Here is an 11,886-nt window from a genome sequence, read left to right as displayed (position 1 = left end):
AGTTTCAACAATCTGTACTAAAATCATTCTTTTACTGTACACTTTATTGAAAGTTTCAATTCTTAAACATAATTCCTAGGTCAATACATATTCCTGTATAATTTTATGTACACTGTGATTTGTCATAAACATTTATTTTTTTGTACAGTATTTTATTCACAAATACATACTGTATTCTGAACAACAAGACTTTTATGCACAAGCATGATGTTACGTTCCACACAATACGTCTTACTACACTGTATTTACATATACAGAATACTAAATCCTTCTTAATATTTGTAACATATATGGACCCAAACATGAGATCACATTCAAATAATACTTATTAAATTTTATTAACCTTTAAAAGTTCTCTCATAATGAATACTTTCCATATTTATATAAAAAACTGCTTTTGAGATATTTCTACTTCAGTAATATTGTACATACAAGTATCTAAAAATCAGAATTAAAGTTCCTAAATATGACAAAAAATAAATTTTTGCTGAATTATTTAAAGGATATAAAACCAAAAATAAATCAACAATTGGAATGAAAGACTTTGTTAACACAAAAATTGCAAATAATTTACATTTGCATTTATACAAAATGGTTTCTCTCCATATTAGCCAATTGTGTGTGTGTATTTACATAAATACACGTGTCTATATATTACATCCCCTTTCATATTACATAAACAGATACTACACAAAAATTTAGCAATCTAATGTTATAATTACTCCATTAATTTGAAAATATATTCTATTCAAATGTAAGAAGTATATTGGTGAAATGTATGTGGAATACATACGATGTATCTTACATATTTCTTACATACGATGTATCTTACATATTTCTTACATACGATGTATCTTACATATTTCTTCAATTTTCTCATTTTTTTCTTACTGCCTTCATCATGATCTCATTTTAAAATTGGAAAGTTTAGATCAGATAGTACCAAAATAATCTGAAACTAGAACTAAACTTAAGATAACAAACTCCTTGTAAGTTTGATAAACATAATCTTTCAACCTCTTTTCTTAACAAACAAAAAATATTTTGAAGGTTATATAATTTCCTTTGCATTTCCCTGCACTCTTTAAATTTCCATCACTATAAATCACCATGTATCAGTCCACTTCAATTCACTCATGAGAGTTTATACATCCATACACAAAACATTACTTCTACACAATCAACAAAAAGAAAACATTCTGACCATTATATTATGGTTATTTTGTCTATTTGTTTTTATCTTCTATTCTACAACATTTACAACTGACATACTAATAACACATATAAAATGTATATAAGCACCCTTTCTCTATTTATTTATTAATGTTCTATTCTTAATTCTTACTCAAAAAACAATACATAAATTATATGAGAATGAATTTTTTTAAAACTAATTTTGATGTTACGGTGTGCTGCATCACAGATAGTGTTCAGTTCTTTGATAACACCATGTATTGCTTTATTGATGTGGTTAATTCTGGGATGTTACTATGTACTGTGTTACTGATACTGTTTAATTATTTAACATTAGTATGAACTGTGTTACTAACACTTTTCAATCATTTAACATTAATATGTAATGCGTTACAGACACTTTTCAATCATTTAACATTAATATGTAATGTGTTACAGACACTTTTTAATCATTTAACATCAGTATGTAATATGTTACTGATACTGTTTAATTATTTAGCATTAATATGCTTCGTTTGTGTCAAATTTTGCTCAAAGCTACACGAGGGTTATCTGTGCTAGCCATCCATAATTTAGCAGTGTAAGACTAGAGGAAAGGCAGCCAGTTATCACCACCCACAGCAAACTCTTGGGATACTGTTTTACCAATGAATAGTGGGATTGGTAGTCACATTATAATGCCCCCCATGGCTGAAAGTGCGAGCATGTTTGGAATAATAGGGATTGAAACCCATGACCCTTGGATTATGAGTCTAGTGCCTTAACCACCTGGCCATGCTGGGCTGCATTAATATGTTCTGTATTACTGATACTAATTAATTATTCAACATTAGCATGTACTGTGTTACTGATGCTGTTTATTCATCTTTTATTAGTATGTAATGTGTTACTGATATTGTTTAATTATTTAACATTAGTATGTACTGTGTTACTGATACTGTTTAATTATTTAACATTCATATGTACTGTGTTACTGATACTGTTTAATTATTTAACATTAGTATGTACTGTGTTACTGATACTGTTTAATTATTTAACATTAGTATGTACTGTGTTACTGATACTGTTTAATTATTTAACATTAGTATGTACTGTGTTACTGATACTGTTTAATTATTTAACACTAGTATGTACTGTATTACTGATACTGTTTAATTATTTAACATTAATATGTACTGTGTTACTGATACTGTTTAATTATTTAACATTAATATGCACTGTGTTACTGATACTGTTTAATTATTTAACATTGGTATGTGCTGTGTTACTGATACTGTTTAATTATTTAACATTAGTATGTACTGTGTTACTGATGCTGTTTAATTATTTAACATTAGTATGTACTGTGTTACTGATGCTGTTTAATTATTTAACACTGGTATGTACTGTATTACTGATACTGTTTAATTATTTAACATTAATATGTACTGTGTTACTGATACTGTTTAATTATTTAACATTAATATGCACTGTGTTACTGATACTGTTTAATTATTTAACATTAGTATGTACTGTGTTACTGATACTGTTTAATTATTTAACATTAATATGTACTGTGTTACTGATACTGTTTAATTATTTAACATTAATATGCACTGTGTTACTGATACTGTTTAATTATTTAACATTAATATGCACTGTGTTACTGATACTGTTTAATTATTTAACATTAATATGTACTGTGTTACTGATACTGTTTAATTATTTAACATTAATATGCACTGTGTTACTGATACTGTTTAATTATTTAACATTAGTATGTACTGTGTTACTGATACTGTTTAATTATTTAACATTAGTATGCACTGTGTTACTGATACTGTTTAATTATTTAACATTAATATGTAATGTGTTACAGATACTGTTTAATTATTCAACATTAGCATGTACTGTGTTACTGATGCTGTTTATTCATCTTTTATTAGTATGTAATGTGTTACAGATACTGTTTAATTATTCAACATTAGCATGTACTGTGTTACTGATGCTGTTTATTCATCTTTTATTAGTATGTAATGTGTTACAGATACTGTTTAATTATTCAACATTAGTATGTAATGTGTTACTGATACTGTTTAATTATTTAACATTAGTATGTAATGTGTTCCTGATACTGTTTAATTATTTAACATTAATATGTTCTGTGTTACTGATACTGTTTAATTATTTAACATTAATATGTAATGTGTTCCTGATACTGTTTAATTATTTAACATTAATATGTTCTGTGTTACTGATACTGTTTAATTATTTAACATTAATATGTACTGTGTTACTGGAACTGTTTAATTATTTAACATTAATATGTAATGCGTTACAGACACTTTTCAATCATTTAACATTAATATGTAATGCGTTACAGACACTTTTCAATCATTTAACATTAATATGCACTGTATTACTGATACTGTTTAATTATTTAACATTAGTATGTACTGTATTACTGATACTGTTTAATCATTTAACATTAATATGCACTGTGTTACTGATACTGTTTAATTATTTAACATTAGTATGCACTGTGTTACTGATACTGTTTAATCATTTAACATTAATATGCACTGTGTTACTGATACTGTTTAATTATTTAACATTAATATGCACATTGTTACTGATACTGTTTAATCATTTCACGTTAGTATGCACTGTGTTACTGATACTGTTTAATTATTTAACATTAGCATGTACTGTGTTACTGATGCTGTTTATTCATCTTTTATTAGTATGTAATGTGTTACAGATACTGTTTAATTATTCAACATTAGCATGTACTGTGTTACTGATGCTGTTTATTCATCTTTTATTAGTATGTAATGTGTTACTGATACTGTTTAATTATTTAACATTAGTATGTAATGTGTTACTGATACTGTTTAATTATTTAACATTAATATGTTCTGTGTTACTGATACTGTTTAATTATTTAACATTAATATGTAATGTGTTACAGACACTTTTCAGTCATTTAACATTAATATGTAATGCGTTACAGACACTTTTCAATCATTTAACATTAATATGCACTGTATTACTGATACTGTTTAATTATTTAACATTAGTATGTACTGTATTACTGATACTGTTTAATCATTTAACATTAATATGTACTGTGTTACTGATACTGTTTAATCATTTCACATTAATATGTACTGTGTTACTGATACTGTTCAGTCATTTAATACTAACATGTAATGTGTTACAGACACGTTTAAATCATTTAACATCAGTATGTAATGTGTTACAGACACATTTCAATAATATAACATTAGTATGTAAGGTGTTACTGATGCTGTGTAATTCTTTTATGTTATTTATTGTTTTGAATTAAATACAAAGCTACACAATGGGCTATCGTTGCTCTACCACAAGCATAGAAACCTGGTTTTTAGCATGGTAAGCTCCCAGACATACTACTGTGCCACTGGGGGCTGTTATGTTAGTATGTACTTTGTTACTGATACTGTTTAATTCTGTGATGTTACTATGTACTTTGTTACTGATACTGTTTAACTGTGTAACATTAGTAAGCAATATTGTTTAATTCCTTTGTTTGTGTGCATGCCAATAGTGATATTGTTTAATTCCTTTGTTTATGTGCATGCCAGTAGTGATATTGTTTAATTCCTTCAGGTTTGTATGTATATCAACACTGGTATTTTTAATTTCTTTGTTTGTATACACTCTATTATTGATATTGTTTAATTTCTTTGTGTTTGTATGCAGACCACTTCTGATATTATTTAATTCCTATGTGTTTATATGTACTTCAATACTGATATCGTGTAATTCCTTCATGTTTATATGTACTTCAATACTGATATCGTGTAATTCCTTCATGTTTGTATGTACTACAATACTGATATCGTGTAATTCCTTCATGTTTGTATGTACTTCAATACTGATATTGTGTAATTCCTTCATGTTTGTATGTACTTCAATACTGATATCGTGTAATTTCTTCTATACTTTAATAGTTTATAACCTGTAACTACTTTACAGTTGATCCAAATAAATAACTGCTATTCATTGCCCTTCTACTTTTTAAGCATTACTAGATTTGTTTACAAAATTAATAAATGATTTAGTTCAAATATAATCTGAAGTAACAATGAGATGTTGTGACACAAATTTTATTTTTTTTAGAAAAATTCATAATCTGTTATGTCCACAGGGAATCAAATCCTGTATTTTAACATAAGTCTGTAAAGTTTCCACAGTCTTACCAAGAGGCATAACTGAAAGCAAAGAAAATAATTAGCATACATTATGTAATAAACAGTAGTTTTTAAACTATATTATGCACCTATATTATTAAGTGATAATTTTACCAAATGACTTTTATGAAGTTTGAAAGTATAAGACAATAAATTGAACACTTTTCACACATTTAGAAATATATGGGTTGCAAAAATTATTCAAATATTTAGAATTTTTTAATGCATATTTTGTTCACACAATGGTAATTTTACACTTCCAGTAATTCCTAAATTTCAGCCCTCATGACAGTGGCAGGGTGCCTCAGAACACACACATATATCATCTTTATTGCAATATATATGACTCCACAAAATTATTTATGCTTGAGTGTTTTTTATTTTAAATACAAAATTCCAATGAAAGTAAAATGCATCAGAGTGGTTGTTATTCATACTTTCCATTAAATCCTTACATGAAGGTCTAATGTCTCGGTAAGACTGAACATAATAGTTTCGGAACTTTTTGCAATTACTGTTAATTAAGTAAATGCACAACCATTTTAAATCTTCACTGCATAATATAAGCAAAGGATATTTGGAATTCATAGTATTATAGCTATGCTAAGTCATAAATTCTGCTACAAAATAATGCCATTCATCTTCATATCAGTTCATTGTCATGTGCATCAGGTAACTGATGATCAATGAGGAGATTTGAAATGCAAATGACTGTTCAGTTTATGATATATACATATACAACTGTTTCTGATTTCAATCATAACTCCAGGTGTCCCAACACCAAAGCTATGTGTTAAAGGAGATAGTTTCCCAGAGCAGAGAGTAAGTGGATGATTAGAAGTTAGCCAGTCATAAAAGTGAATTGGCTGTAAGTGTCTTACAGTGTCATTAGCATAAATAAGGAACTACTTCCAATCCAATGGAACAACTACTTAGATATCTGAACAAGCAGATGTTACACCACATAGAATGGTTATTTCAAGAAGGTGGCTGCACAGTGCATACTAACTCTGAGACTCAATCACACGTATTCAACCACAAATGGACAGTTAGAAATAGATGGCACATTGCAATCATAGCATTGTAGCCCCATACTGATAAAACAGATCAGACACTGCAATAATAGTGTAAAGACTCAACTGGATGTTAGGGACAAAAGGTTGATACTGAGAAACACATGGTATATTGCAATCATAAGGTAGCAACTCTGAGATTTGATTAGATGTTAGTGACCAAAAACGGACAGGTAGAAACAAACTTAATAAAGCTGACTTACCTGCCAGCTACTCAATGAGATCCATTCCACTCACAGGAATGCACAGAACAGCTCATTTGAAATGAGTAGTAGATTAATGGTATGGTAGACGAAACTGTTGCCCAAGGGCCCAAATATTTTACGCTAGGATACTGTATGTAAAGAGCAATAGTGAAACAAGAAGAATATCAGAAGAGAAATGAGTTTAAAGAATTTTTCTTTTAAACTGGGGGTTCAATTTTACATTTTATTACAGTTACAACAAAATAACTTTTTCAAGCAAGATTTATGTTGTTAAAACTGGATTAACAATAAAAATAAACATACACAAAAAAATTGAATTGAATTGAATTATAAATATACATCTGTAGACTAAGATGTATATTGAACAGTGAAGTAATGGCTTTTTTGTACAACAAACAAACATGAGGGTGCCCGATATTCACTATCTCAGCCCTGAGGTGTTTTAATCCAATACTGTTTGAAAAGGTGCCAAGAATACATCCAATGGATGAGCCGTTATGTAAACCTTTATTCTTTTTACATGTAAGTAAACCCAATTCAACTCTTATCTTCATAAAGAATTGTAATACTCGTAGCAATGGTGAAAGTACAATGTGGACAAAAATGTGAAATGGTGAACATACTGACATCTACAGCCTGTGGAATGATATAATTAATGTTCAATTACAGAAGCCACATCTTACAGGATAAGAGAACAGATATTTAAAGTTTAGCAAAGATAGTCTAAGATCTAGTTAAGAAGTTTTAATTTTCTAACAGGGGGACTAACTTATGAAATGAGCTGCCTGCCATCAGCAATGATGGATGCCAGCACTTTACAGGAGTTTAAGTGGGGAACTCACAAATTTGTCAAAAGTAAAGGATGTGTTTAAGTATTAACTCTGTTCAAGCATGGGTATGCAAGGACAGCTTTCAAGAACAATATGGTTCTTTGTTGTCTGTGTGTTATGTCATGGCTTCAGCTAACACACAATAACACCCACCTCGTGTACTTAATGAAGAATATTATCAGACAAAAGATTGTCTCACCAAACATATACAAGATGATCTTATAAGACATGTCAAATGATCCTAGCCACGAGAGAAGTGGATAACAATACTTTAATACTCTACAAGTACTTGCACTTTAAACATGAAATGTAAGTGCCCTTTGTAGCTGTCTAACTTTATACTGAAGTGCAATATCACAAAGTGTAAAAATATAAAACCACCTGCACAAAATATTTATTTATGAGAATAAGCTGAAAGACAATCATTTGCATTTGAAATCACATGAAAGGTCATCACTAATGTATATGTAAAATGGTATAAATTCTAATAGTCCTTTTAACTGTTTTGTCCAGTGTGCACATGACATCAGGATTGTACCTACTTTTATAGAGAACAAATGATTTTGTGAAGTGTGTTTAAAAAACAACAGAAATTATTGCTGTAACATTTCTACATATGTAATAAAGTATTTAAGATCAATAATACAGTAGTTTCTAGAACCACAGATGCATTATGTTTAAGAGACTCCCTCTCATTGTCTACCTTGTTTACATAACAAGTCACTACAAAGATCACCTTCCTTTAGCATGCTGAGCACGTATTGTGTGTTTTAATCATATGGTAGCTTACTGCAACTGACCTGATGTTCTAACTGTATATGATGCACTGGTTTTAACTGGAACTGTGTTCTATAATGTGCAACATTTTTACAAACTCCCTTCTCCAGTGTTCATCAAATTTGATCACTGTTGGATCACTAAGTTATTTTGAAATCAAACAGCCCACAGTTGAGAATATGAACAGGATGACACTTGTAGTTTAACAGTTAGACACTAAGGTTTTACTTTTATAACTGGGATATGTACCCTCTTCAAAGTAAAAGGACACTCATTTTGGATCCTTTTCCAAAGCCAGTTACCATTAGAATGGCACTCCCACTCACATATTTGATTATGGTATCAAACCACAAATATGTTCCCATGACATTTATTACAACTTTCACTGACTTTTAAGTAAATTATAATTTAGTGTAGGAAAAATAAATGTAAAAAAAAAGAGTAAAACATTTTCTGGTGAGTAGATGCAATACAGTATCCAAAAGTAACAGAAATGAGTTTCTATCTTGTGATGACTCAACATTTGAACAATGAAAATGCTACTTAGTTATACAATCATATAAAACCTCTATCTTTTAAATTTTTTTAATACATTGTTTGTACATGTATTATAATAGTTGTCAGGTGAAATTGTCTGTTGTTTGGTGCTTAACCAAATATGCACCATGAGAAGGTGTGTCTACTGGAAGTGATAAATAGATATTGACATCCTTATTAAAAGTAAAAGCATTCTCAGTCTACTTGTTAAGGTGATGTGCTTGATTTCGAGCTTAAAAATGAATAAAAACTTCATCATGTAATTTATCATTACAATCAGTAAAATGAATATAGCCACTGATTTAACAGTTAATCAGTTTTAGTATGTGTTTCTTAAAATTGAATGTTCGAGCTAACATATTGTCCACATATAATACTATTAGTGTTACTACTATTAATTCACCACATTTAAATTTTCCTGTTAGTATTACAATTACTTCCTGCATTAAAGAGCATGAAAAAACAATTATTTAAAAATAATTACTTAGAAATAAAATATTTATTTTTAACCCTGAATGATGCATGATAAGATTACATTTTTAAAATGAGTGTGAAATAAAATCTAAACATTCCAGCCATCAGCTGACAGTAATTTTAGTTTCTAAATATGATAAAATAACTTTCTTCACATTCCTCTTAGCCATGATGACTTATTTAGGGGGCTGCACTGTGATTCAGCCACAATGACTTGTTTAAGGGACTGCACTGTGATTCAGCCACAATGACTTGTTAAAGGACTGTACTGTGATTCAGCCACAATGGCTTGTTAAAGGACTGTACTGTGACTTAGCCACAGTGTCTTGTTTAGGGAACTGCACTGTGATTCTGAGAAGCAGAATGTAAGCTGTACACCTGGAAACCCTGACAGTACCCACCAGAACTCCACACCAGTTCTTTATTTTTTGGTAGCTTTTACCAAGTCCTATTATCTTTTGTATTTCTTGACAGTTCAATTTGAATAGTGCATAAAGAGATACCATTAACTTTCATAGAACTCAATACTCCACACACTGTGAGGCCAGGTCCTGGTAGCTAGGTGAGTATCTGCACTTCTTTTAAGATTTTCACCACCAGATAATTGTAAACGATGGTTATTGACCCTGAAAAGTGAAATGTTTGATAATTTTTCTGTGAATATGTAAGTTCATAATGTGATAGACAATTCAAATTAAAACTAGTTTTGTTTGTTCTTCACAAACAGCAATTAACATTCAAATAACAACTGAATTGGAAATTATTGGTCTAAAAATGAAGGTAGAAAAATAATATACTGTTTGCATCCCAATTTATATACACACACACACACACTATAAAACTTCCTCATTGTCATGTAACAGAACTGTATGTGTGCACTTACAGTTTATTCATTAAATATCACAAATATACAACCTTATCATGCCAATTCAATTAGAAGAAATCTCTATCAAGGTTGAAGCTTTTCCAAAATTTGATTTAATAAACATCAACCACATCACATTCATTTAATTCACTATAAACATAAATACATAATACACGTTTATATATTAAAGCTTTTTCAATAAAAACCTTCAAACATAAATCTTTAAGTTGAAATGATTTCTTCAGCACTATGTAATAAATGTGTTTTCATCTACACTGAGATCACCAATTGTTTCACACCTATCAAATTTGAAAGCCTACTTACTGCATTCAATAAATTCCAGTTCATTACGTAATATTTACTTCTTGATGAGTTTTACAAAACAGATCTTTATACAAATCTATAAATGTGAATCTACACAGTAGAGTTAATGCCTATTTTATGATAACGTTGTCCATGTCTCTAAAATAACAGACAAGCTTGGAAATAATACTTTTGTTGCTATTTTTAAAATTCACAACATTGCTGCTTGTTATTTTAACAAGTTAATTTTTTAAATACCTCAGTAAAACTGTCTTTGTTTGATTTCTATAATTTCAAATGTTACAGAAGGATTAGCATTGTTGAGTAATTATACTGTTATTTTTGTTGTTATACTTTCATCTAACACAGGACTCAGGATGGTTGCCATAGTAGGACTTACTTTCAGAGGTCATTGAAACATTCAATATTTTGACCATCATACATATAGTACCTTTGTTACTGAAAGGATACCGGATACATCCATACAAATATTACTTTTGTTACTGACAAGAAACTTAATATACCAGAAATACCTTGTGACAGATAAGGTAGTTAATGTACTAGAAATATTTAATTAATTGCAGACAAGGTAGTTAACATTCCAGAAATGGTGAATATACTGAAGACAAAATAGTTTAACATACCAGAAATGTTAGATATATTGTAGATAAGGTAATTAACATATCAGAAATGTTGGATACACTGTAGACCAGGTAGTTAACATACCAGAAATGTTGGATACATTGTAGACAAGGTAGTTAACATACCAGAAATGTTGGATACACTGTAGACCAGGTAGTTAACATACCAGAAATGTTGGATACACTGTAGACCAGGTAGTTAACATACCAGAAATGTTTGATACACTGTAGACCAGGTAGTTAACATACCAGAAATGTTGGATACACTGTAGACAAGGTAGTTAACATACCAGAAATGTTGAATACACTGTGTTGGATACACTGACAAGGTAGTTAACATACCAGAAATGTTGGATACACTGTAGACAAGGTAGTTAACATACCAGAAATGTTGGATACACTGTAGACAAGGTAGTTAACATACCAGAAATGTTGGATACACTGTAGACAAGGTAGTTAACATACCAGAAATGTTGGATACACTGTAGACAAGGTTGTTAACATACCAGAAATGTTGGATACACTGTAGACAAGGTAGTTAACATGTACCAGAAATGTTTGGATACACTGTAGACAAGGTAGTTAACATACCAGAAATGTTGGATACACTGTAGACAAGGTAGTTAACATACCAGAAATGTTGGATACACTGTAGACAAGGTAGTTAACATACCAGAAATGTTGGATACACTGTTGACAAGGTTGTTAACATACCAGAAATGTTGGATACACTGTAGACAAGGTTGTTAACATACCAGAAATGTTGGATACA

At 29.8% G+C, this 11,886-nt stretch overlaps 1 protein-coding gene across 5 annotated transcripts in view; it reads right to left on the bottom strand.

Moving 5' to 3' along the window:
* The window catches only part of LOC143229962 (phosphatase and actin regulator 1-like), a 114,252-nt gene continuing 102,366 nt past the window's right edge, over positions 1-11,886 (bottom strand). The window contains exons 14-15 of one of the 5 annotated variants that reach the window (XR_013016138.1): positions 6,685-9,931; positions 1-5,429 (exon numbers count right to left, since the gene is read on the bottom strand). The gene's annotated coding sequence lies outside the window, so the exon portion shown is untranslated. Of the gene's footprint in view, positions 9,932-11,886 lie in introns of all 5 variants that reach the window. The other 4 variants (XR_013016139.1, XR_013016140.1, XM_076462854.1 and 1 more) reach the window with 4 other exon arrangements.

This window comes from Tachypleus tridentatus, chromosome 10 (assembly GCF_004210375.1).
Source record: "Tachypleus tridentatus isolate NWPU-2018 chromosome 10, ASM421037v1, whole genome shotgun sequence".
Taxonomy (NCBI): Eukaryota; Metazoa; Arthropoda; class Merostomata; order Xiphosura; family Limulidae; genus Tachypleus; species Tachypleus tridentatus.
Note: the sequence above shows the minus strand (reverse complement) of the source record. Positions and strands in the feature narration are given on the sequence as shown.